This window comes from Zootoca vivipara, chromosome 5, assembly GCF_963506605.1.
Source record: "Zootoca vivipara chromosome 5, rZooViv1.1, whole genome shotgun sequence".
Lineage (NCBI taxonomy): Eukaryota > Metazoa > Chordata > Lepidosauria > Squamata > Lacertidae > Zootoca > Zootoca vivipara.
The window spans coordinates 6881849-6909698 of NC_083280.1; the positions used below are offsets into that span (position 1 = coordinate 6881849).

General features: G+C 48.7%; 1 pseudogene; it reads left to right on the forward strand.

Annotated features, from left to right (window-relative positions):
- LOC132592138 (cytochrome P450 2C31-like) overlaps positions 1 to 27536 on the forward strand; it is a 33357-nt pseudogene extending 5821 nt beyond the window's left edge.
- The last annotated feature ends 314 nt before the right edge of the window (positions 27537 to 27850 follow it).

Sequence of the window (27850 nt, forward strand, 5' to 3'; positions counted from 1 at the left end):
TAGAATGTAGAGAAATAGACCAAACAGGAAAGGAGGAGGAGTAGCGTTATATGTCAGGTATGTGTAGACCTGTGAAGAGATCCAGGATTTAAAACTTCAAAGCCAAATTGAGAGTATCTGGGTCAGAATTAAGGGAGAGAAAAACAACAGTGATCTCATTGTGGGAGTTTACTATAGATCCCCAAGCCAAACTGAGGACACATATGATGCCTTCCTGGAACAGATGACCAAGCATTCAAAAGTGTCAGGAGTATGGGCAGGAGTCAGGCTCTGGGGCCTGTAGTGTAGGTGAGGCCACTTGATACCTCACTGCACCTGGTGGCAGGAGCTGGGAGGGATAAAAGCTCAGCATTTCCCTTCAGCTCTTTGCCATAGCAACGCTATCCCTGCCTGGTTGCATCTGGCCTCTTGCAACTGCCTGCTGCTGGACCCCCAGCCCTGCACCTGTTCCTGCTTCTACACCTCCATCTTGCCTCTAGTCCTGACGTCCTCAGCCAGGGCTTCAACCGCCCGCTGACCGGACCGTGACAGTTTGCTGTGGCAAAGCCTCGTCCCGGCCAGGGTGCAAGATGGACGGAGCCCGGCCTATGGACCTCACCGCTGTGCTGCAGAGCCTCTACACACAGGTAGCTACACTCCAGGGGGAGGTTCGAGCACTTCGAACGGCCCCTGCTGTGGTTCCAGCCCGACGTGCTCTCCCCGTCCCATCGCCGGAGCGGTTCAGGGGAGAGCGTGGCGCCCTGCAGGGCTTTGTAAGCCAGTGCCGGCTGTTGTTTGCCACCTGTGCTGCGGACTTGCTCACCCAACGGAGCCAGGTGTGCTTTATGGTTAGTCTGCTCACAGGCCCGGCCCTTGCTTGGGCTACACCATACCTTGAGGCCGACGACCCCCTGCTGGGGCATTTGGACAATTTCATTGTCGCCCTGGAAGGCATGTTCGGGGAGCCGAATCATGCTCAGACTGCTGAGATGGCCCTGCAGAAACTCCGGCAGGGGGCCCGCCCGGTTACTGAATATGCCGCTGAGTTCCAGCGCTGGGCTGCGGACACTCAGTGGAATGAGCCAGCTCGCCGGTTCCATTTTCATCAGGGACTTCATCCCTGCCTGTCTGAGAGGGACTCTGAACGCAGGTCAAGGGATCCTCCGGAGGCTAGCGCTGCAATGGGGTTGGAAGAGGAGCCCATGCAACTAGGCGCAGCCCACCGTTCCCTCTCTAGCCAAGAGAAGAGTCGGAGGCGGACCCTGGGACTATGCTTGTATTGTGGAGAAAGGGGCCATTTTGCAGCAGAGTGCCTGGCGAAGAGGTCCACGTTGGGAAACGCCAGGCCCCGGCTGCTCCTTGTTTGCTTCCTCCTTCCCCAGGGGGCATGCTGACCCTGGAGGCAATGATTGACTCTGGGGCCTCTGGCATTTTCATGGACATAAGTTCGCCAAAAAATACCAAGTACCGTCAGTGGCGAAAGCCTCGTCTGTGCCAGTGGTTGGGTTGGATGGAAGTCCCCTCGCTTCCGGCCCTGTTACCCATGAGACCTGCCCACTGGCCATGTTAGTGGTGCCCCAACATCAGGAACTATTAGTCTTTGACCTGGTCCAGACGCCTCATTTCCCGGTGGTCCTGGGTAGTCCCTGGTTGATCCGGCGCAGCGGACGCTGTCTTTTTCGTCATCCTTCTGCCGAGACGTTTGCGCTCAACCCCCAGTGCTACCCCCATTGCCACCAGCGCCAGGGGCGCCTCACCAGCCAACCCTTACTTCTTCCACCTTACAGGGGACTGCCCCTGATGGAACAGGGTCTCCGGACATCCAGTTAATCCCGGAGCCCTACTGGGACTTGGTGGACATGTTTGAGAAGAAAGGGGCTGAAACTTTGCCCCCCCCACCGGACTTATGATTGCCTCATTGATCTGCAGCTGGGAGCAGAGATCCCCTTTGGCCGCATTTATGCCTTGTCGGCCCCTGAACCTGGGGCCCTCCGAGAGTACCTGGACGATAATCTGGCCAGGGGGTTCATTCGTCCCTCTACTTCCCCCGCTGGGGCCCCCATCTTCTTTGTCAAGAAGAAGGATGGTGGGCTGCGTCCGTGCATTGACTACTGGAAGCTGAATCAGGTGACCATCAAGAATCGCTACCCTCTACCCTTAATTCCAGAACTGTTCGAGCGGCTGCAGGGTGCGAAGGTCTTTACGAAATTAGACTTACGTGGGGCGTACAACCTGGTTAGGATCCGGGAGGGAGACGAGTGGAAAACCGTGTTCCGGAATCGGTATGGCCATTTTGAGTACCGGGTCATGCCTTTCGGACTGTGCAACGCGCCAGCTACGTTCCAGCACTTTGTGAATGACGTCCTGCGTGACTTGCTGGACCGGTTCGTAGTCGCGTATTTGGACGATATCTTGATTTTCTCCACATCTCTAGAGGAGCATCACCAGCATGTCCGCCTGGTCCTGCAGTGACTTCGGCAGCACAGGCTGTATGCCAAGCTGGAAAAGTGTGCCTTTCACCAGTAGCGCATGGAGTTCCTGGGATAAATCATCTCTCCTGCAGGTCTCCAGATGGATCCCAGAAAGGTGCAGGCGGTGCTGGATTGGAGTCCCCCCAAAGATATTAAGGGGGTCCAACGGTTCATTGGGTTTGCCAATTTCTATCGCCGCTTCATTCAGGGCTTTTCACATGTGGTTGCTCCCATTTGCACCCTGGTCCGAAAGGATGCAACGTTCCAGTGGACACCGGCTGCGCAAGAGGCTTTTGACTTCTTGAAGGAGGCTTTCACATCTGCTCCCATTCTGGCCCATCCGGACACCCAGCTCCCTTTTGTGCTCGAGGCAGATGCCTCAGACAGGGCAATCAGGGCTGTGTTATCGCAACGACAGGGGGCACAGAAGTTGCTTCACACCTGCGCCTTCTTTTCCCGGCAACTCACTTCTGCGGAACGAAACTATGATATTTGGGAGCGGGAACTCCTTGCAATTAAAGTGGCATTTGAGGAATGGCGCCACCTGCTGGAAGGGGCTCTGCATCCAGTTCAGTTCCTCACAGATCATTGGAACCTTGAGCATTTCCAGGCCATGAAATGCCTAAAGCCACGCCAAGCACGTTGGGCCTTGTTCTTCACATGCTATAATTTCCAGATCGCCTACCGCCCCGCTGCTCAGAATGGGAAGGCGGACGCGCTTTCCCGGAGGGACTCGGACTCCGGGGATGACAATTCGGAGTATGGGCAGGAGTCAGGTTCTGGGGCCTGTAGTGCTTTACAGGACTGGGGCCTGCCTCAGCTTGTGCTGGAGAAGCAAGGAGTGGCCACTCAGGTGAGGCCTCAGCTTGTGCTGGAGAAGCAAGGAGTGGCCACTCAGGTGAGGCCACTTGATACCTCACTGCACCTGGTGGCAGGAGCTGGGAGCGATAAAAGCTCAGCATTTCCCTGCAGCTCTTTGCCACAGCAACGCTAACCCTGCCTGGTTGCATGTGGCCCCTTGCTCCTTGCTCCTTGGACCCTTGCCTTGCCGACGCCTTGATCCTCGACCCCCCAGACCTTCGCCTCCACCCGGCTCCTTGACCCTGCAACTGCCTGCTGCTGGACCCTCAGCCCTGCACCTGTTCCTGCTTCTACACCACCATCTTGCCTCTGGTCCTGATGTCCTCAGCCAGGGCTTCAACCGCCTGCCGACCGGACCGTGACAGAAAGGAAGTGAGATAGTAGTAATGGGGGATTTCAACTATCCTGATATTTGTTGGATGTCAAACTCAGCCAACAGCATAAGGTCGAACAGATTCCTCACTGGCCTTGCGGACAATTTCATTGTCCAGAAAGTGGGAGAAGCAACAAGAGGATCAGCCATTTTACATCTGGTCCTAACCAATAGTGATGACCTGGTTAGTGGGGTAGAAGTGGCAGGATCATTAGGTGGGAGTGATCATGCTCTTCTGGAGTTTATTATTCAGTGGAAAGGAGCAACCAAGTATACTAAGACTCAAATCCTAGACTTCAGAAAACTTGGGTAAATGCTTGGTGAGATCTCATTGACAAAAATACTAAAAGGGAAGGGAGTTCATGATGGTTGAGAGTTTGTTAAAAGGGAGATATTAATTGCACAACTTCAGGCAATACCAATGAGATGGAAACATGGAAGGTGCCTAAAAAAGCCAGGGTGGCTATCTAAAGAACTTTTAACTGAGTTAAGATTTAAAAGGGATATGTACAAAACATGGAAAAAGGGGGAAATCACCAGAGAGAAATTCAAACAAATAGCCAGCACGTGTAGAGACAAAGTCAGAAAAGCTAAAGCACAGAATGAACTCAGGCTTGCTAGAGAGGTTAAAAGCAACAAAAAGGGCTTTTATGGGTATGTCCGTAGCAAAAGGAAGAACAAGGAAACAGTGGGGTCACTTAGAGGAGGAGATGGTGAAATGCGAACAGGGGATAGAGAAAGGGCAGAACTCCTCAATGCCTTCTTTGCCTCAGTCTTCTCCAAAAAAGAAAACAATGCCCGACCTGAAGAATATGGAGCCGATCATTCAGCAGGGGAAACACAGCCCAGAATAAGTAAGGAGGTAGTACAAGAATACTTGGCTAGTTTAGATGTATTCAAGTCTCCAGGGCCAGATGAACTACATCCAAGTGTATTAAAAGAACTGGCAGAGGTGATTTCAGAACCACTGGCAATAATCTTTGAAAATTCCTGGAGAACAGGCGAAGTTCCAGCAGACTGGAGGAGGGCAAATGTTGTCCCTATTTTCAAAAAGGGGAAAAGAGAGGACCTAAACAATTACCGCCCAGTCAGCCTGACATCAATACCTGGAAAGATTCTAGAGCAGATCATTAAGCAAACAGTCTGTGAGCACCTAGAAAGAAACGCTGTGATCACTAAAAGTCAGCATGGGTTTCTGAAAAATAATTCATGTCAGACTAATCTGATCTCATTTTTTGACAGAATTACAAGCCTGGTAGATGAAGGGAACGCTGTGGATGTAGCCTATCTTGATTTCAGCAAGGCGTTTGACAAGATGCCCCATGATATTCTTGTAAAGAAGCTGGTAAAATGTGGGCTAGACAATGCTACCATTCAGTGGATTTGTAACTGGCTGGCTGACCGAACCCAAAGGGTGCTCATCAATGGCTCCTTCTCATCCTGGAGAGTAGTGACTAGTGGGGTGCCACAGGGTTCTGTCTTGGGCCCAGTCTTATTCAACATCTTTATCAATGACTTGGATGATGGGTTTGAGGGCATCCTGATCAAGTTTGCAGATGACACCAAATTGGGAGGGGTGGCTAATACCCCAGAGGACAGGATCACACTTCAAAATGACCTTAACAGATTAGACAACTGGGCCAAAGCAAACAAGAAGAATTTTAACAAGGAGAAATGTAAAGTACTACACTTGGGCAAAAAAAATGAAAGGCACAGATACAGAATAGGAGACACCTGGCTTGAGAGCAGTACACGATAAAAGGATCTAGGAGTCTTGGTAGACCACAAACTTGACATGAGTCAGCAGTGTGATGCAGCAGCTAAAAAAGCCAATGCAATTCTGGGCTGCATCAATAGGAGTATAGCATCTAGATCAAGGGAAGTAATAGTACCACTGTATTCTGCTCTGGTCAGACCTCACCTGGAGTACCGTGTCCAGTTCTGGGCACCACAGTTTAAGAAGGATACTGACGAGCGAGCTGGAACGTGTCCAGCAGAGGGCAACCAAAATGGTCAAAGGCCTGGAAACGATGCCTTATGAGGAACGGCTTAGGGAGCTGGGTATGTTTTGCCTGGAGAAGAGAAGGTTAAGGGGTGATATGATAGCCATGTTCAAATATATAAAAGGATGTCATATAGAGGAGGGAGAAAGATTGTTTTCTGCTGCTCCAGAGAAGCAGACACGGAGCAATGGATTCAAATTACAAGAAAGAAGATTCCACCTAAACATTAGGAAGAACTTCCTGACAGTAAGAGCTGTTCGGCAGTGGAATTTGCTACCAAGGAGTGTGGTGGAGTCTCCTCCTTTGGAGGTCTTTAAGCAGAGGCTTGACAGGCATATGTCAAGAATGCTTTTATGGTGTTTTCTGCTCGGCAGGGGGTTGGACTGGATGGCCCTCGTGGTCTCTTCCAACTCTATGATTCTATGAATTTCATGCTCTTTATCCAGCTCGTAGCCATCAAGGAGAAGAAGAGAAGAATGCCCTTTTCCCCAAACCCATCTGCTTATATACATTATTTACACAATGGGCTTTGCGTGATTGGCTACTTCAAGGCACAGGTTACAAGGACTAGGAATTTTGTAAGTGTCAGGAGTATGGGCAGGAGTCAGGCTCTGGGGCCTGTAGTGCTTTGCAGGACTGGGGCCTGCCTCAGCTTGTGCTGGAGAAGCAAGGAGTGGCCACACAGGTGAAGACCTCAGCTTGTGCTGGAGAGGCAAGGAGTGGTCACTCAGGTGAGGCCACTTTGATACCTCACTGCACCTGGTGGCAGGAGCTGGGAGAGATAAAAGCCCAGCATTTCCCTCCAGCTCTTTGCCACAGCAACACTACCCCTGCCTGGTTGCATCTGGCCTCTTGATCCTTGCTCCGTGGACCCTTGCCTTGCCGACGTCTTGATCCTTGCTCCGTGGACTCTTGCCTTGCCAAAGTCTTGATCCTTGCTCCGTGGACCCTTGCCTTGCCGACGCCTTGCTCCGTGGACCCTTGGACCTTCGCCTTGCTTCTTGTTCCTTGAACCTTCGCCTTGCTTCTTGTTCCTTGAACCTTCGCCTTGCTTCTTGTTCCTTGAGCCTTCGCCTTGCTCCTTGGACCTTCGCTTTGCCGACGCCTTGCTCCTTGACTCCCAGACCTTTGCCTCTGCCTTGCTCCTTGACCCTGCGACTGCCTGCTGCTGGACCCTCAGCCCTGCACCTGTTCCTGCTTCTACACCACCATCTTGCCTCTGGTCCTGATGCCCGCCGACCGGACCGTGACAGTAAGAGGCAAAGATACACAGCTAAATACACTGGAGAGCCAGTGTAGTGTAGTGTAGTGGTTAAGAGCCATAGACTCGTAATCTGGGGAACCGGGTTCGCGTCTCCGCTCCTCCACATTAGGGTGGGTCATAAAAAACTTTTTTTGGAAAATGATTCCTCCCTTGATCTTATATCAGGCGTATGGTATAAACATAGTTAAATTTCATATTTGGGACAAATCGGTTAATATTTAGACCCTGCTCCTACAGATTGAAATTTTGCCTCACTACGAGTGATGAAAACATAGGAATTTGACTCATTTACTCTCTGTATGTTAAATTGTGAACTAATAAACATAAATTTTAGATTTTATGTAGAGCAATAATAGTTGCATACTGTGAGGGACAGGGGATATCGCGAAGTCCCTCCCCTCCTGAGTTCAAGCCCGTCCCCGAGCAAAGGGGAAAGCAGGGAGAGTTCCGATTCCAGTGGGGAAGCAGGAAGTCGTGTCCGAGGCTCAGGCAAGGTAGAGGAGCCAGGGTCCCAGGTGGGACAGGAAGGGGCAAGTAAGGGGGGAAGACCCATCCCCCCAACTCCAGAATTACGCAGGAAGAGGAGGGGCAAGAGGATGGGTCTGCCAAAGCTTTTGTGTTGGAGAAAGACGCGCCAAAAGCCATTAGGAGGTTCTGAAACCGACTGACAACATCGCTCCGTGTAAATAGCAATGACTTGAGCACTGTAAATACGCAGCACCAATAAAAGAATAAAATGCAGAGCTGCGTAGCGTCGTTACTCTGAAGTAGTCCACTCCGGCCACTGTGACAGCAACCTCCTAATCATTTTTGGGCTACTTTGGAGTTGCCGGGATGAGCGTGTCAGAGGCGGAGAAGTGGCGGCAGATCGCTGAGCAAGCCCAGCTAGAACTGCAACAGCTGTCGCTGCAGGCGCAGGGAGAATTGAAGGCAGCTAAAGAGGAGACTAAGAAGGTCCAGGACGACCGGCTACAACTTGCGGAACAGGTGAGAGAGCTCCAGGAAAAAGAGCAGCATTTAAGGGCGGTGGCGGTAGACCTCCAAAACAAGCTGGATGCAGAGAAAAACAAGGCGGGAGGGGCACCCCAAGTCCAAGTGCTGCCAGGAAGGAGAGCCGGGACCCTAGTAAGCAAGTTCAATGGAGACCCGAAGGAGTTTCAGGGCTTTGAGACTGAGATTGTGTATGCTCTTGAGCTGCACCACGATGAGTTCCCTGATGATGAGCACAGAGTAGCGTTTATTGTGGAGCACCTTACAGGGGCGGCCAGGGAGTGGCTAAGACCGTTAATTGCAACAAGGAATCCTTGCATGAAGAATGTCAAACTATTTCTAGAAGGTTTGAAAACGATGTATTCGTCCGATAGTCATATGGACCAGACTAAGGAGGAACTTCATAATTTACGCCAAGGAAATATGACAGTTCGCGCGTATTGGGCGAAATTCACCATGCTGGTGCACAGATTGGGGTGGGATCTGGAGTCTGCCCCAATGCAAGCGGCGTTTTACTTGGGGTTGCATGAGGAGGTGAAGGATGAGCTCTCGAGAGGTCCAAAGCCCAGTAATATGGATCAACTGAGCAAAGCGGCTCTGGCGGTGGGGGTGAGGCAGGAATCCAGATGGAGCGACAAGCAAGCAACGCGCGCAAAGCGGGCTTGGTTCCCACGGTCGCAGGAGAAGCCACTCCCTCAACAACCCTTTCAAGCCACGCCTGGGGCCAGTCAGGACCAGGAACCCATGCAGATTGATAGCGCGCGCGCGCGGGCTTTTCAAACCCCAGCGGCGCCAAGACGCAAGGAGGGAAGGGGTGGGAATTGCTTTCTCTGCAACTCCCCCCAGCATCTCGTCAGAGACTGCCCACATCGCAGGGAGTGGCAAGGAAAGGCGGGAACGGTTGTGCCCTCCCCCACTGACGCAGCACCACAGCAGGGAAACGGGAAAGCCTGGCTGCAGGAGACAAGGGGCGGCAGCCAGGCACAGTCAGCAGACAACAGCCCCAGCCCACCCACCCGCACAGAGAGGAGCAGAGCCAGCCCACCCCTCCCAGAGCAGGAGTGGTTCTAGAAGTGACGCTCACGCTCCCAAATGGCTATCCATTGACGGTCCTCGCCCTAATTGACAGTGGTGCCTCAGCCAACTTCTTCTCGAGAAACTTTGCAGAAGAGCACCAGATCCAGCTTCTGCAGCTGGATTTTCCTCTGCACGTGGCAACCATTGACGGCAGAGAGCTGCTGGGAGGGGCCATCACTCATCAAACCCCCCCCATGAGAATGACGGTTGGAAGGCACTCAGAGACACTGGCATTCAACGTCACCACCATCTCAGACCCCCCAATCGTTTTGGGCATGAGCTGGCTGGCGCGCCACGACCCCTCCATAAGTTGGCATCAGAGATGCATCACTTTTGGATCGGACTTTTGCCTGGAACATTGCATGCAGCACCAACCAGGGGAGGGGCCTCCGATAGCCACGGTGGCCACCATGCACGTCAAAGGGGGTGAGGCGATACCCAAACCATACTGGGACCTGCAGGAGGTCTTCAGTGAAGCGGAGTCCGACCACCTGCCCCCACACAGGCCTTTTGACTGCCAGATCAACCTGGTGCCTGGGGCAACTATACCCCCAGCCAAGCTGTACGCCATGTCAGACCAGGAACTGGAGGATCTGCGCGCTTTTATCGACAAGAACCTCAAGCGGGGGTTCATCAGAGAAAGCAAGGCAGCAGGGGGCAGCCCGGTCTTCTGGGTGGACAAGAAAGACACGCAACAGCGCCGTCTTGTGGTGGATTTTAGACGGCTGAATTCGGTGACAGAGCCAGTGGCTTTCCCCATGCCCAGAGTGGATGATCTCCTGACAGCGGCACGCAGAGGCAAGATTTTCACCAAGCTAGACCTGAGGGGGGCGTACAACTTGATCAGGATCCGGGAAGGCGATGAGTGGAAAACCACGATGTTCACGCCTCTGGGCTCTTTTGAATATCTGGTGATGCCCTTCGGGTTGCAAGGGGGCTCAGCATGCTTCCAGGCCTTCATGCACCACGTCCTGGGGTCCCTACTCTTCAGGAAATGCTTGGTCTTTCTGGATGACATCCTTATTTACTCCAACGACCCAGTGCAGCACGTGAAGGACGTCAGGGAGGTGTTACAGCGCCTGAAGGAGAACCACCTGTATGTGAAGCTGGAGAAGTGCAAGTTTCACACCAAGGAGGTGGACTTCCTGGGCTACAAGCTGTCAGACAAGGGGCTGGCAATGGACAAGGACAAGGTGCAGACCATCCTGGACTGGCACAGCCCCAGGACGCGCAAAGATGCCCAACGCCTACTAGGCTTTGCCAACTTCTACAGGAAGTTCATCAAGAACTTCTCTCGAGTTACGGCTCCCATCACTGACTGCCTGAGAGGCAAGCAGAAGTTCAGGTGGACACCAGAGGCGCAAGCAGCGTTCGAAAGCCTCAAGAGGGTGTTCGCCTCAGACCAGAACCTGTTCCACGTGGTTCAGGACGCGCCCCTACGCATTGAAACAGATGCTTCTGATAAGGCTGTGGGCGCCATTTTGTTGCAACTGGACGCCAACAGAGAGTGGAGACCCTGTGCCTTCTTCTCCAGGAAGTTGACCCAGCCCGAGCGAAACTACACAGTTTTTGATCGGGAACTTCTTGCGATCCACGCGGCGTTCCAGCACTGGAGACACTTCCTGGTGGGCGCCAAGCACCCCATCCAGGTGTGCACAGACCACAAGAACCTGGAGTTCTGGAGAACTGCCAGGGTGCTCAACCAGCGGCAGATACGGTGGGCGGAGTTCTTCTCGAACTTCAACTTCTCCATACACTACATCCCAGGAGAGCAGAATGTCAGGGCGGATGCCCTCTCCCGCAAGCCAGAGTACATGGAGGAGGAGGCGCCACCAGCCCCAAGGCACATTTTCCCCCCGTCGGCATGGTCCTGCGGAGCAGCAGTGGTGAGCGAGGCAGAACTCACAGCACTGACGGCAGCGGATGAATTTGCCAACCGCATCTTCAGAGAACTGAGAGGGGGGAGGGAGCAGGCAAAAGACTTTGCAGAACGCAGAGGGCTGCTTTTCTACAAGGGTGCGCTGTACCTACCCACCACCCAGCTTCGACGTACGGTCCTCAAGCAGATGCACGACAACCCTACAGCGGGGCATTTTGGAAGGGACAAGACCACTCACCTAGTCATGAGACACTTCTGGTGGCCAGGGGTGAGGGAAGATGTTCGAGACTATGTAAGGGGCTGTACCACCTGCCAGCGGGCGAAGGTGGTCAGAGCAGCGCCACCAGGGTTGCTGGAGCCCTTAGCCACACCACACAGGCCGTGGGAAGTGGTGTCCATGGACTTCATCACAGATCTGCCTTCGTCCAGGGGTAAGACTGCAGTGTTGGTGGTGGTGGACCTCATGTCCAAAATGTGTCACTTTATACCGTGTGCCAGGGCAGTCTCGGCAGAAGAGACAGCCAAACTGTTTGTTGATCACATTTTCAGACTGCATGGATTACCTTTAAGGGTTATTTCGGATCGTGGCCGCCAATTTGTTTCCAGGTTCTGGCGGCGGCTCATGAACCTCCTGCAGGTGGAGGTCAGCTTGTCGACGGCTAGACACCCGCAGACCAACGGACAAGCGGAGAGGGTCAACGCCATTCTGCAGCAGTACCTGAGATGCTACGTCAGCCAGCGGCAAACGGACTGGGTGGATCGCTTGCCACTAGCAGAATTTGCCTACAACAATGCAGTGCACGTCTCCACAGGGGTGTCGCCCTTTAAGGCCAATTACGGGCGCGACCTCAGATCTTTCCCAGAGAGGGAGAGGGAGGAGGAGGAGGAGGGCCCACAGGCTGAGGATTGGGCAGAGGAACTGGAGACGGTGCACCAGCAGCTCAGAGAACACTTGGAGAGGGCCAAGGAAGCGTACAAAAAGGGGGCAGATCGCCACAGGCGACAAGGGGAGGTCATCAGGGTGGGGGACAAGGTGTGGTTGTCCTCGGAGGGCCTTCCCACCAGAGGGAGGTGCAAAAAGCTGGCACCCAAATGGCTGGGCCCCTTCACGGTCACGCAACAGGTCAACCCGGTGGCATACAGGCTGGCACTGCCAGAGGACATGAGGGTGCATCCAGTGTTTCATAGATCGCTGCTGTCGCCGTACAGGGAAAGCAGCAGGCTCAGAGACAGCGAACAAACCCCCGAGGGAGGGGGGGAGAGGGAAAGCAGGGAGCAACTCAATGAGGCCACGGCCATCCTGGATTCAAGGTGGGGGGTGGGGGGCCTGGAGTACCTCATGGCATGGGAGGATGCTCCACCGTCCCAGAATGAATGGGTTCCCGCCACTCAGATACAGGAGGAATTCTTGGTGGAAGAATTTCACGCCCTCTTTCCCCACAGACCCAAGCCCTGGCACATGGAAAGGGAGGGGGAGGAGGAGGAGGCACGGGAGAACAGCTCACCATGGCGCTGGGAAGCGGAGTTTGAGGAACCAGAGGATGAGGTATGGGTGTCGCCAAGATCCACCCAGTCAGAGGAAGGAGCAGATTGGCAAAACATTTTTACCCCCACCAGCTCTGACGCCACGGACTTTTTGGGATTCCCGTCCTCCCAGGCGGAAGGGGGGGGCTCGCAGGACTGGGGGGAGGTGTTCACACCAACGGGCTCGGAGAGCACCGAGTTTTTAGGCTTCCAGTCGTCACCGACACATGGGGGGGGCCTGGGGAGGGGTGAAGGAGAGCTTGGGAGGGGGGTGGATGTGAGGGACAGGGGATATCGCGAAGTCCCTCCCCTCCTGAGTTCAAGCCCGTCCCCGAGCAAAGGGGAAAGCAGGGAGAGTTCCGATTCCAGTGGGGAAGCAGGAAGTCGTGTCCGAGGCTCAGGCAAGGTAGAGGAGCCAGGGTCCCAGGTGGGACAGGAAGGGGCAAGTAAGGGGGGAAGACCCATCCCCCCAACTCCAGAATTACGCAGGAAGAGGAGGGGCAAGAGGATGGGTCTGCCAAAGCTTTTGTGTTGGAGAAAGACGCGCCAAAAGCCATTAGGAGGTTCTGAAACCGACTGACAACATCGCTCCGTGTAAATAGCAATGACTTGAGCACTGTAAATACGCAGCACCAATAAAAGAATAAAATGCAGAGCTGCGTAGCGTCGTTACTCTGAAGTAGTCCACTCCGGCCACTGTGACACATACTATTATTTTATGCAATATTTATTTATTTAAGATAAAACATGTTGATAATTTACATGAAAAACCAATGTTTTTGAACAAATTATATGGAACAATTAAGCAAACGGTGTACTAAACAAGTAAACATAAACAATAAACAATGAAACACCACTCATATTATGTGTTGCATTTAATTTTTTGAGATGAAAGATCAGAATTACTTGACTGGAGAATTGGGGTATTTAAGAAATAAAATTAAAAATTAAAAATAGGAGAAGTGTACATTTTGAACGATGTCTGTCTTTCAATTTGTGTATTAGCTAAATTTGCTTTTAAATGCAAGCTTACTTTAATTCCCCCCTATCCCTATTCTCCACCTACCAGAAAAGGCCACAGGAGGGGTCCTGTGATTGTGCCCAGTTTTGGAATGATGCCTGGGAGCTGGAAAAATATTTTGAGCCATAGTTTTCTTTCACATTTTCAGCTAGGGATAATTCACAGAATCCAATCATTGTGGGATTCCAGAGAAGCTATAGACACCTCCTTCTTCTTAGGGAGACTCAAACTAATATGCTAGCCCTGAAGAAGAATGCAGATCATGTTTTTAAGTGCTAATCCAAAGCACAAACAGTGTGACCAAGCTTCCTCATGGTAATGACAGCATTTCTGCTATCTTTCCTTTAGCTTTATGAAATGCTCCCATGGCTCATGCAACATCTCCCAGGGCCCCACAAGAAGGCCTTGTCCTGTGCAGAGATGATGCTTTCATTTGCAAAGGAGGAGATAGAGAAGCATAAGGAGAATCAGTCTCTGCATGAGCCACAGGATCTCATTGATTACTATCTACTTCAGATGGAGAAAGTAAGTACCAGTATCTGCTTTGAAGCCGAATGATGCTCATCCAAGGAATCATTATATTCCCTGTTAAAGGTGACTACTAATCTCTTGCCTGGACATCAGTATCTTTTAAGCATCAGTATCTTCAAAGTATCATAAGCATCTAAAGAAATGGTTAAGAAATGTGAGCTTAAAGGAGTGGAAATTTAAGGGGTCTTGCTTTAGAGCAGGGGTGGCCTGTTAGGATTTCATAGTAGATTCTGTTCCACCTTAAATAGGAACAGGCTTGGCAGAGGATGTTGAATGTATCACATGATATATATTTCCGTGGGTTGTACTATTGTTATGCTGTTAGTTAGTCTTGCTTTCGCTTTGAGGATGGAGACAGACACGTTTGGTCTATCTTCCGAGATGCTTTAGATGCTTTGTAATAAACGCTTGTAAATATGCAAGGACTTCTCTCTGAGTATTCCTTCTGCTGCTGCTGCTGCCACACCACGCTAACGCTGGAATGAGCTCTGCTGATTGCGTGCTCAGGTCACAAAGACCTTGAGTCGTGTTCCATGGGAATCACCGGGGAAGAGGATGAAGAGGAGGCTGCCGGCTGGACCTCCCAATGGTGATATCCCAACAAAGGGTTATGGGCCCAGTGGAGACGGTGAACAAAGCGTCATGGGCACCAGACTATGGATTGCTGGGCAAAGGGTTCCGTGCCCAGGAATGGAATGGCTAATCGCCCAGGAGGCAGCAGGAAAAGGCAGTGTGTTCCGAAAGCAGCTGGAATGGACACAGTGGAGAGGAGAAGGTATGTAAAAGCCGGTGCTTTTACAAGCATGCCGCGGCAGGCACGCAAGCAAGAGACTTTGATCTGCGCAGCCTGAAGTTTTATGGCTGGCAGTAAAACTTTCACAGTGATTAAAGACTGTGAGGACAGGGCACTGTGGAGAGCTGCAAGCATTTTTCCCAGTTAGTAAGAGAGAAGGGAAAATGGAATTTTTGCGCAGCTCTGGCTCTGAAGAGATAATTTTCCTTCGTGGAGAAAATTATCATAATTGGGCAAAATGTACACAGAAAAGGCTGCAGGATGCGGGGGTGTGGTACACAATTGCCGCAAAAAGGGGAAGTGAAAATACCCCAGACCAATTCCCCAGCTGGAGGGAAGATGATTCTTTTGCAAGAGGATTGATTATCACAAGTTTGTGTCCGGGACAATTGATTTATGTTGGTGCATGCAATTCAGCTTGTGAGATGTGGGAAACATTGAAGCTAGCTTTTGGAGGGGGAGGAAGCTGTGATGGCGATTCCCCAAATGATTGCTGGAGTGCTGGGGCACCCGGTTGCAAACCACAGGAGGAGCTGGCTGAGATGTCAGACCTGGTGGGGGTGCAGTCTCCAGTGAATGCAAAAGCTGAGGGCGCCACTTGGGAATTGCAGCAGGAGCTGGCTGTCGCGTCAGACCTGGAGCAAGTGGCTGCACAGAGTGCTTCAATTGAAATTGCTGAGGGCGCCAGTTGCAAATCTCAGGGAGAGATGGCGTCATCATCCCACACAGACGTGCAGTCCCATGGGAACGAAGGTCAGTCTTCAAAGTTTTTGCAAAAGCCGACACGTCTACAGAAGCTTGCAGGTGCAGCAGCTTTGTCGCTAAGGAGGGGCGAGGAGAAGCCCACAAATGTGAAGCTTGTTGCTAAGGCCCAGCTAAAGGGGGAAGAATTGCAGCCGACAACAGTGTCACGAGGCCAGGAGCAGGGGGGCAGAGAGTTGAAGCCCACAACGGTATTTACTGCAGCTGGCAAAGAGAAAAAGTCTTCGGCTGGAAAGAAGAAGGGGGGCGGCCAGGAGCAGAAGCCCACACAGCAGCAAAACGGGACTTTGCTGGCTGGAAGAGTTCAAAGCAAGTTTGTTGTCAGTTCCACAATTCAGAAGCACATTTGCAGTGACAAAAGTTTGTTTACTTGTTTTTCTTCACAGAATGATTTCGTGAAGTCTAGTGAAGGACTTTTACATGTGCAGGGAGCTGGAGATGTCTACATAAAAAGACTGAACTTGACACTATGTGATGTTTTGTATGTGCAAGATGCACAAAATAATTTGCTTTCCATTTCACAGATGTCTGAAGAAGGGTATGGAGTTTCTTTCGAAAATGGAAGCTGTCTCATCAAGAAAGGAGATGAGGAATTTCTGAATGCTCCAAGAGTTGATAATCAATATGTGTTCACTTTTGATTATGTTGTTGATGAAAATGTGGTTTATATACCTGAAGAGGCCTGTGATGCTAACACTGATCAGTTTCTTCTTACAGGTGGTTTTCGTCACACCAAGGTGACCTGAGTTTGCAGGAGGTGTCCAATGAGGAGCCTGGAAGGGTTCAGGGTTTAAAGGTTCAACCCTGTGATTCTTTTGCTGATTGCAATGATGAAATTGCTGATGATGGGAAGCTGTCTAGCAGACAGACTTCCACACCCTGTGAAGTGATTCATATTGATCTAGCTGATCAAATGACACTTTCAGGGGATGAAGTTGCAAATGGCCAAGATGGTCAACTGACTCCCTCGGAGTGCGAAGAGGGGTACATCAGGAGTGATGGTAATGCCGATCCCATTGGAGTGAAATGCTCCAGTCCCAGTGAAGGAGAATTTACTTCTCAGGAGCTAGATGCTTTTCTGGATGAGAAGCGAATTCAAAAGGATCTCTCACGTCCCAACAGTTCTTGGGAGGGTAGTGTGTGTGAGGGAGCTGGGAATTCTGGAAAATCAATGCAGCAGGGACTTACACCCTTGTTGTACAGTGCCAATCCAGAGAAGGTGGTAAAAGAGGAAATTTCCCTGGTTCACCTAGGTGGTGCTACCAATCCCAAGTGGGAGGAAGGTGGGGGAATTTTCCTGGTTCATGCAAATGATGTGATTCACCCAAGTAGTGATGCAATTTTGCCAGGTGAGGATGGAGCAGCACAAGCTGCAGATGATGAGCAGGTTGGTTCAAATTCAGTGGGAGGTAGTGGTACTGCTGTAGATGGTGATACAGCAGGCTAGAAGGTGTTGAAACCTCACTCAGACCTGCATTTAAGTCTGACACTGAATTGGGAGAACCACTGCTCACCATTGATCATTTTTCTCTAGAGAAAGAGGAAATGAGTGTTTGCAAATCTGGAGGGGCCACAACAGGCAAACAGCCTGAGAGATTTGCTGATGAGTTTCCTAAGACTGCTGTTGCTGTTCTTAGAAGCTCAGAAAAGGTTTTTGAACCTGCAAATTTCGAGGAGGTTCAGGAAATGACCTCAAAAGATGCTCAACCATGGCTAGCTGCCATGAAAGCAGAGATTGATTCCTTAGATAGGAATCAGACCTGGGAACTGGTCAAAATGGTCCCAGGAATGAAGCTGGTAAACAGCAGGTGGGTCTTTAAGGCTGAAGCTGACCAACATGGCAAGGTAGTGAGGCACACAGCCAAACTGGTCACAACAGGTTTTTCACAGGTTCAAGGTGAAAACAACATTGAGACTATTGCACCCGATGTGAAGTATGAGAGCTTAAAGCTTTTGCTCAAGATTGCTTCGGAGGAGAAAATGCACGTATCACATTTTGTATTGGATGCTAATGATGCAAATGTTTTGACTGGGATTTTGCAGGAGGATCTGTTTTTACTTCCACCTGCAGGAATGCATGTACCACAGGGGATGGTCTGCAAGCTGAAGAAATCCCTGTTTGGTCTCAAGAGGAGTGCCAGGTGTTGGGACACAACACTAACAGAGATGTTGCTTTCTCTAGGTTTTCACCAAAGTATTGCTGATTCATGTGTGTTTGTCAAGGAAGAGGGGGAGCACAAACTGTATTGCTTTTGTTATGATGCTGAAATGCTTATCTTCTGGAAACACAAGGATTTGTACCAGCGTACACTTGCTAAGTTGCAGGAACACTACACCATGGAGGATCTTGGTGAGGTTTCCAACTATCTTTCTCTGGAAGTTGAGAAAGACAAAGAAGGTAATTTCCTGGTGCACCAGACCCAGAAAATTACAGAGGTATTGAACAGGATGGATTTGGGTGATGCAAATCCTATAGACACACCAATGGTGCCAGGTTATCAGGGAGATGATAACGCAGCAGCATTTTCTGACACCACTTTGTATAGATGTGTTCTAGGCAAGCTATGCTTCATTGCAAAATGTTCGAGACCTGACATTGCTGCAAGCTGTAATTTGCTTGGCAGGCATGCAAACAATCCTACTGTTAAGGATTGGCAAGCTCTGCAGCGCATAGGTCGCTATCTTCGAAGCACTATGCACTGCAGGCTGAAGTTGACAAGTCAGAAGACTGGAGGTCTTGAGATTTTTGCAAATGCAAGTTTCAGAAGTCATGCCACAGGTGGCACAAGCTCTTCTGGGGTTTGCTACTTGTACAACCACTGTCTGGTTGGCTGGATGTGCAAGGAGCAAACAATAGTGAGTTTGAGTTCCTATGCAGCGGAACTCAACACTCTCTCATTCTCGCTCACAGATTGCGAGTGGTTGATGCAACTGTTTCAGGATGTCAAAGTCAAGGTGACTTGTCCAGTACAGGTGTATCAGGACAACATTTCCTGTTTGGATTTGCTAGCTTCAGAGGGTTGCAAGCAAAGGTCCAGGTTCTTGCAAATGAGGTTGCGTCATGCAAGAGAGTGTATCAGGAAGGGACTGGTTCGAGTGTCCTACATGCCAGGTAATGATTTTCCTGCTAATGTGTTGTCCAAGGTTGTTAACAAAGAACAACTAAAGATGGATGTGCCAAAGCTACAGTTAGGATTACTGAGGTTTAAGGTTACACAGAATGGGGGAGTTTTGTTAGGATTTCATAGTAGATTCTGTTCCACCTTAAATAGGAACAGGCTTGGCAGAGGATGTTGAATGTATCACATGATATATATTTCCGTGGGTTGTACTATTGTTATGCTGTTAGTTAGTCTTGCTTTCGCTTTGAGGATGGAGACAGACACGTTTGGTCTATCTTCCGAGATGCTTTAGATGCTTTGTAATAAACGCTTGTAAATATGCAAGGACTTCTCTCTGAGTATTCCTTCTGCTGCTGCTGCTGCCACACCACGCTAACGCTGGAATGAGCTCTGCTGATTGCGTGCTCAGGTCACAAAGACCTTGAGTCGTGTTCCATGGGAATCACCGGGGAAGAGGATGAAGAGGAGGCTGCCGGCTGGACCTCCCAATGGTGATATCCCAACATGGCCAACTCCCAAGAGACTGCGATCTACTCACAGAGTTAAAAACTCGCAGTCATCTACCCCCTTTGGTGGCGGGGGGGTTGGGGTTGGGGTTGTTGAGTTTTTTCAGGGAGGAGGTAAAATGTTGAGGCTTTTTTTAGGGGAGCCACAGTTGTTCAGCTTCTTTAGGAGGGAGCCAATGATCTACTAGTGATCTACCACAGATGTCCAGTGATATACCGGTATATCATTATCTACCTTTTGGACATGCCTGCTTTAGAGCATTCCTTCCGTACATAAATTATTTTGGATTGATGTTCATCTGATAAGTAAGCTTCAGTTTGAGTACTTTCAGTTTAAGTACTTTGCGGACCCGTCTAGAACGGATTAATCCACTTTCCATTACTTTCAATGGGAAAGTTCGCTTCAGGTTAAGTACAGACTTCTGGAACCAACTATGTACTTAAACCGAGGTTCCACTGTAATTACCATATTTCACCATAATTGTCAGATCTTTATGCCAATTATTCTTTTCAAAAAGGGGGTGCGCGACGGTTATTTGGTGAAAAACCAAGGCACGACTCTTATGCGAGGAAACAATTTTTATGAACAAACATAATGTCTGAATTTTTATGAACAAACATAATCTGAAGAAGTGTGCATGCACACGAAAGCTCATACCAAAATAAAAACTTAGTTGGTCTTTAAGGTGCTACTGAAGGAATTTTTTTATTAAACATAATGATGTTTATATTGCTTATTACTTGTTACTAACTGTTTTTGGTGTGATTAGAATGCACAGAATATGTGTGAACAGGTAAGGGTAATAGGTAGTCCAAATTGGAGCAAGGCAATTTCATGCACGCTGAGAATGCCCTGTCGCTATTATGTGGTGAATGCTATTGGACTGATTTTAAGGCTTGAAAAAAGGAGTTCAACTATTATGTGGTGGTGACCATTAGGCCGTGAAATATGGTAGCACACATTTTGAATATCTGCTGCCAGAGTTTCCGTTGGATCCCTCTCTTCATGCCAGTATTATGTTATTACGCCAACCCACAGAACCTGAAATGCAGCACCAGCACCAGCAGCTACCACTGTAAATTCAGGAAGTGTGTGGGTTTCTTATCATAACCAGCTACGAAGCACAATACCCAGGAGGCAGGCTGTGGCAGCTGCCTTGGGCAATGGAATGCCAACAGGAGGCATCTCTGGAGGTGTGCTGCCTAGCCAGCTGCTAGTGGAGAAGCAAAAGGGGCAGCTTCTGGCAAGATTTCACCAAAATCTTTCAAGATCTCACCTGGTTGTTATCACACTCCTCGAGTGGTGTTATGTTGTCCTCTTGGTGGTAGTCTGATGTTTTCAAAGTCTCTAGCCATATCTTATAGTTCACGCTGTATCTTGTAATCCAAAATATTGAAGTCCAATATATTCCAAACGTAGGTTAAATTTGTAATCCAATTTGTATTCATATTCCAGATGATATTTGTAATCCAAATGGTAATTATAATCCAATATATAGTGTTTGCCTCAGTTTTTATTCCAGTATGTGGCCCTGCTCTTTTAAAGTTCTCTTTTTCTTTTCCTACTCCTGCTCTCCCAGGCACTTCTCCTCCCTGAGATTTCTCCTAGTTATGGAAAAGTGTTGCCCTGTTGAGCTTTGGTGGGATTTTCAAGATCCAGGGTCCTTTAAAGTTTATTTAGATTTCCCCCCCCCCCAATCCTTTAGTCACTTTCATTCACAAAACAACTCCACCATTCACAAAAACTGAGGATACTCCACTTCCTTCATTCATGAATACTCTTACAAAGTTCACAGAACAACAGTTTATTACTTTATAGCCAGCAAACAGATCATTGCTAGTAAATATCTGAATGTATTTTAAAAAGTAACATAAGACTGATGTATCTCTAAGTATCTCTGATCCCATTCACGAGTCTGTACTGCAGAATCTGTCCTTCAAAAGACGGAATATGATTTCCTTTTTAGATTCTGTCTTTGCCAAATTGTATAATAGATTATTGTGTTTTGTTCTTCTGTTGGAAGCCGCCCAGAGTGGCTCGGGAGACCCGGCCAGATGGGCGGGGTATAAATACGGCCTAGGACCCTAGTACTTACGGGACCGCCTCTCCTGGTATGCCCCGCGAAGGACCTTATGGTTTGCAAATAATAATATCTTTGAGGTCCCGGGCTTCAAGGAGGTTAAACTGGCCTCAACCAGGGCCAAGGCCTTTTCAGCTTTGGCCCCAGCCTGGTGGAACACTCTATTGCAGGAGACCAGGGCCCTGCTGACTTGACACCTTTCCGCAGGGCCTGCAACACAGAGCTGTTCCACCTGGCCTTTGGTCAGGGCCCTGTTTTACCCCCCTCCATGTGACCCTGTAAGTTACCTCTTTGGGTATAAATAAAAATTTGGTTACTTACTTACATGTCACTTTCCCCATTTTTAACACCAGAGCAGGAATGACCCAGAGTCCACCTATGATGAAGAGAATTTGGCTTGGTGTATTTCTGACCTCTTTGTAGCAGGGTCGGACACAACCTCCGGTTCTCTGAAATGGGCACTTCTCCTCCTGGCAAATCATCCAGATATCCAAGGTGAGAGAGGAGAGCCAGGACTTCTCTTGATCACTAGGGTGGAGCATTATTCTTTAAAGGGTTCATATCGGAAAGAGTTAAAAGTGAGTTTATGATGGAAATTATGGAAGCACCTTAGAGACCAACTAAGTTTGTCATTGGTATGAGCTTTCGTGAGCATGCACACTTCTTTAGATACACTGAAACAGAAGTCACCAGACCCTTATATATAGTGAGAGGGTGGGGAGGGGTATTACTCAGAAGGGTGGTGGGAATGGGTGATTGGCTGATAGGTGTGGTAAACTTGTTGACGACTGTTAACGACTGCAATTGGTCTTACAGGAAAAAGCAAGGGGTGAGATGGCTAAAGATAGCTTTATCATGTATAATGAGATAAGAATCCAATGTCTCTATTCAGACCTGGTCTCTCTATGGTTTTAAGTTTGGTATTAAGTTGCAATTCAGCAACTTCTCTTTCCAGTTTATTTCTGAAATTCTTTTGTAATAAGACAGCTACTTTGAGATCTTGTATAGAAAGTCCTGGGAGACTGAAGTGTTCTCCTACTGGTTTCTCTGACTTGTGATTCCTGATGTCAGATTTATGTCCATTTATCTTTTTTCCCCAGCAACATTTTCTTGCAAAGTTTCTGGAACCTATAAATAACAGAAGCAAAAATGTAAAATGCCCAGAATGCCCTGTCCCCATAGGACATTTCCAATCTATGATTACTGGGACAGGAAGAGATGGAGGGTCTGAATGTTTAATGGAATTGGGATGGGAGAGGGTTGGGGCAGAGGATGGGCCTCTGTTGTTAAACTAAGGTGAGTCAATGAAAGGTTTTCTGAAGGAATGGTTTAGTGTAGCAATAGCAGAATGGTCATGTAACGAAATATAATGTGTCTTAGAAGTTTAAAGTTGGACATGAGTTTAATGGCAATGCTCTGTCATTTGTCATCATGGTAGCCTGCAATTGTAGGGTTGGAAGGAACCCCAAGGGTCTTCTAATACAACCCCCGGCAATGTAGGAATTTCAACACATGCTCCACCATCCCGGTTGATACCATACCACAAGCTGCTTTGCTTTGCATATCTGCTAGCAGTTTCTTTATGCAGCAAATGTACAAGAATGCCCCTGCTGTGAAATAAGTGACTGAGCCTCATTCCTTCCTCTACATGCTCCATTACATGAGGGATGCGGGTGGCACTGTGGTCTAAAGCATTGAGCCTCTGGTTCTTGCTGATTAGAAGGTCAGCAGTTCGAATCCGCGTGACAGGGTGAGCTCCCGTTGCTCTGTCCCAGCTTCTGCCAACGTAGCAGTTCGAAAGCATGCCAGTGTAATTAAACAGTGGGAAGGTAATCAGAGTTTCCGTGCGCTCTGGCACTCATCATGGTGTCCACTTGTGCCAGAAGTGGTTTTGTCATGCTGGGCACATGACCCGGAATGCTGTCTGTGGACAAACACTGGCTCCCTAGGCCTGAAAGCATAATGAGCCCCACACCCCATAGTCTCCTTTGATTGGACTTAACCATCCGGGGTCTTTTACCTTTACCTTCATACGAGTGATGTTAGCCAAAGATCACGCGAGGAATCAGGATTAATAGAATAAGTAGGAAATATTGAGGGCGGATAATATATTTATAAACACCAGACAGCCTTTGATCCCAGCCCTTAAGAAAATCCAGCCACCTCTGAGATTAGCTTCACTTTCAAACATTTCACACCTGGAATCTAGAGTGGGGAAGAAGCATGTACACAGACTTGAGATCTTTTGAGGACCAGGTGGGCTATAAATGCAAGAAACTGGGAGTCATTCACAGAGATTTATGGAATATGTTCAAGGGAAATAAATGTCCATCTAAAACAGAATGCAGTATTCACAATAAACCTTCTGTTTCCATCATTCTCTTCAGATAAAATGCACAAGGAAATCGAAGATGTCATAGGTTCTGCTCACTCAATCTGCTATCAAGATAAGAAGAAACTGCCCTACACCAATGCTGTGATTCATGAAACGCTGCGCTTTAAATATGTCCCTTTTTTTTGGGTTGCCTAGGCAATGTACAAAGGATGTGAAGCTGTGTGGTTTTCTCATTCGCAAGGTATAAATGTGTGATACAGCTGCACTCCTGTAGCCCAAGAACAAAGAGCAGCAAAAGGTTTCATATTGAGAGATGCAGCCAGCCATACAGGAACTTCCTGTCTAGTAAAAAATCTGAAGGGCAAGAGCAGGATCTCCACCTGCAAGTGCCATTCCATGGGGTATTTGAAACAAGGGAGGAGCATGAAGTGGCCAGAGGTCCACTTGCAGAGGAAGAGGATTGCAGGGGAAGCACACCGGCAGCACATTCCCGGTGGGGTTCCATCGCAGCTCCCCCCCCCCACGCTTGGCACCACACCTGCAAGCAGCGCGCCACGCCTCCAGGATGCACACCAGCCCCGCCCCCACCTGCTCCCCCCCCAGTGCCGGAGCATGAAGCTCCCCCTCTGCAGAGGTCTCAGCCTGACTGTGAGCTTTCATTTTAAAAGAGTTTGGGGAATGTCCTCCTGTGTTCCTGCCTATTCAGAAAGGTTTTTTTAGCATGTGAAATTGTGCAATTGTGCGGTAGTTGGAGCATTCTTTGGCACTGCCCTTCTTTGGGATTCGGATGTAGACTGATCTTCTCCAATCCTCTGGCCATTGCTGAGTTTTCCAAACTTGCTGGAATATTGGGTGTAGCACCTTAACAGCATCATCTTTTAAAATGTTAAATAGTTCAGCTGGAATATCATCACTTCCACTGGCCTTGTTATTAGCAGTACTTTCTAAGGCCCATTTGACTTCATTCTCCAGGATATCTGGCTCAAGGTCAGCAACCACACTACTTGGGGTGTACAAGACCTCCATATCTTTCTGGTATAATTCCTCTGTGTCTTGCCACCTCTTCTTGATGTCTTCTGCTTCTGTTAGGTCCTTACCACTTTTGTCCTTTCATATCTCCAATTTTCTTGAACAGATCTCTGGTTTTTCCCATTCTCTTGTTTTCCTCTATTTCTTTGCATTGCTCGTTTAAGAAGGCCCTCTTGTCTCTCCTTGCTATTTTTTGGAAGTCTGCATTCAATTTCCTGTATCTTTTCACTATCTCCCTCGCATATTGCTTGCCTTCTCTCCCCCGCTATTTGTAAGGCCTCGTTGGACAGCCATTTTGCTTTCTTGCATTTCCTTTTCCTTGGGATGGTTTTCGTTGCAGCCTCCTGTATAATGTTACGAGCCTCCATCCATAGTTCTTCAGGCATTCTGTCCACCAAATCTAAATCCTTAAACCTGTTCCTCACTTCCACTGTGTATTCATAAGGGATTTGATTTAGATTGTATCTTACTGGCCCAGTGGTTTTTCCTACTTTCTTCAGTTTAAGCTGGATTTTTGCTATAAGAAGCTGATGATCTGAGTTACAGTCAGCTCCAGGTCTTGTTTTTGCTGACTGTATACAGCTTCTCCAAGGCCAAACTTGCCAGTTGTTCCTTTTGTAGCCTTATTTGCTAATAAGGGTCCTTAAGTTGCGCGAGGGTTGAATCCAGAGAAAGAATTTAATTCCTAAATTTAAGAGACCCTTGGTGATCAGCTTCATGACAAGAGTAAAGAAACACAAATTTACAAAGATTCTTATACACTTCTTGGGCTCCTTCCCCCCTCCTCTGTAAGTAAATGCGCACGCAAGGGGGTCATAAGTTACAAATACATATATGGATCTTCCTGTGTCCGGTCCTTCTTGTAAACACATGCTGACTCAACAAAGCCTTCAATAAGGCTAAGCTACGCATCAAGCTAGCAACTTCCAGCGTCACGGGGCTGATTTGTGACTTAGTCAGTTTGTGCGAGGGCGCGTTTGTGAGTGATCTGCATAAGTCATGCACCGAAGCATAATAACTTAACAGTTGATGCTCAAGGCAAATCTCCACTCTCTCCTCTCCTCTCTTGCCTGCCTCGCCCCTTTTCTTTTCATTCACCAATCAAAGTGCTCGATCCACCCTTGGAGTGATTGCCTTGCCCTGCCTGCTACCCCAAGGCAACAATTCAGCTGTGCGATTGGAGCCTGCATTCTTCAGAAGTCGCGCAAAAACCAGGAAGTGAGAAAGGCTCCTTTCTGTGAGAACTGTGCTCCTTTCCCCTCTGTTCCCAGGTCCTCCATTGTTTACCATCTGAACCTCCCTACATTTGCCACCCCTGCCTTGTCCCCGAGAGAGGCATCACTGCCAGAACCAGGATACTGCTGTTCCCTGTCTCACATCACCACTGCAAGCCATCCCATTTCTTTTCAGGCAGCAAGGATAAGGCTTGATGATTTCCCTATCCTAACTGTTTCTAGTTTACAAAAGTGTTCTGTAGAATGTTTATAGCAACATAGCAATGAACACGGGAAAGCATATTATTGCTCACTTGCTGCCTTCTTATCTCCTCTTCAGGGGCTCGCATTTGTTTGGGAATGCATCTGGCAAAGTTGGAAATATTCATATTCCTGACCAGCCTGCTAAGGACATTCAGCTTCCAGCTGCCAGAAGGAGTCAAAGAACTCAATCAAGAGGCTATAATAGGGACTGCAAGAAATCCCCATCCTTATAAACTCTGTGCAGTTCCCCGTTGCAACACATAATAAAATATGAAAATATTAGGAGGTGCACCCCTGCTTCCTCCACTTGGTGACCCCTTTGCCACTCTGGACACATGAGCCCCCAAGAATTTCCCTTCTCTTCCCATCTCGTCCCATGCAACTACTGAGGTCTCTCTTCATATTTGCAGCTCAATTTCTGAAGCCACTTCTCTCTTATCTTCTGCAGCTCTGCTCTGCCTCCATTTCCCCCTTCACCCCATCTCCTCCTTTCCTCTACATAAGGCACCCTCTACCACATGTGGGACACAGTTGGCACTGTGGGTTAAACCACAGAGCCTAGGGCTTGCCGATCAGAAGGTCGGCGGTTCAAATCCCTGCGACGGGGTGAGCTCCTGTTGCTTGGTCCCAGCTCCTGCCACCCTAGCAGTTTGAAAGCACATCAAAATGCAAGTAGATGAATAGCAGCAGGAAGGTAAACGGCGTTTCCGTGTGCTGCTCTGGTTCGCCAGAAGCGGCTTTGTCATGCTGGCCACATGACCTGGAAGCTGTACACCGGCTCCCTCGGCCAATAACGCGAGATGAGCGCTGCAGCCCAGTCACGACTGGATCTAATGGTCAGGGGTCCCTTTACCTTTACCTTACCATATGTGGTGTCCTGCAGGATAACAAAAGCATTTTGGGGAATAATATAGAATGAGTTGGGAAAAGAATGTTTAAGATAACCTTTGTGGGGGAAAACCAGAAGCTTTTTTACTAGGAATTTAAGGTGCAGAAATCCCAAAGGAGCAGAAAAGACTACAGCAGTGTGGATATTTCTGGTGCAGAGGAGGAAAGTCCCTACCAGAAAAGAATGGTTGATAAAGATGATGGACTACGTCAAAATTGTGAAAGTGACAGGAAAGATTAGAAACCAAGAAGAATAACTTTAATAAGGAATGCAGAAATTTTATAAGTTCCCTTGGAGAACACTGTGAACAATTAAAAACATTGGCAGGATTCTAACAACACTTGTAATGAATAATTAATTAATTAATTAATAATAAATACAATGTGTTTATCACTTCTTTGGTGTGTCTAGATCCAGCCCTGCTCTGGAGGGCTTCATGTTACAAAAAAGATGATTAAGAAATAAATATACGGAAAAACTTTCTGTAAGAAAGTAAGAGCTGTTTGACAGTGGAATGGTCTCCCTCGGGAGATTTTGGACTCGCCTTCCTTGGATGTATTTAAGCAGAAGTTGGATGGCCATCTGTTCTGGATGCTTTAGCTGAGATTCCAGCATTGCAGGGAGTTGGACTAGATAGCCCTCAGGGTCCCCTCCAACTTTACAATTCTACAATTCGATGGGACCCAGGTGAATGCCATGACCTAGAACCAAATGTAGAGACCCACTGGGGTCAGCACAGCATGTAGGCAGTTCTGATCATACATTGCTTTCAAGAACCAGATTTACAAGGATTAAGAAGACCTGTGCCATTCAAGAAGGCCTGTAGCTGGCCCACACTCAAGGCAGCCCTGTTTAGGGAAGCTTTTAATCTTTAAGAAATTA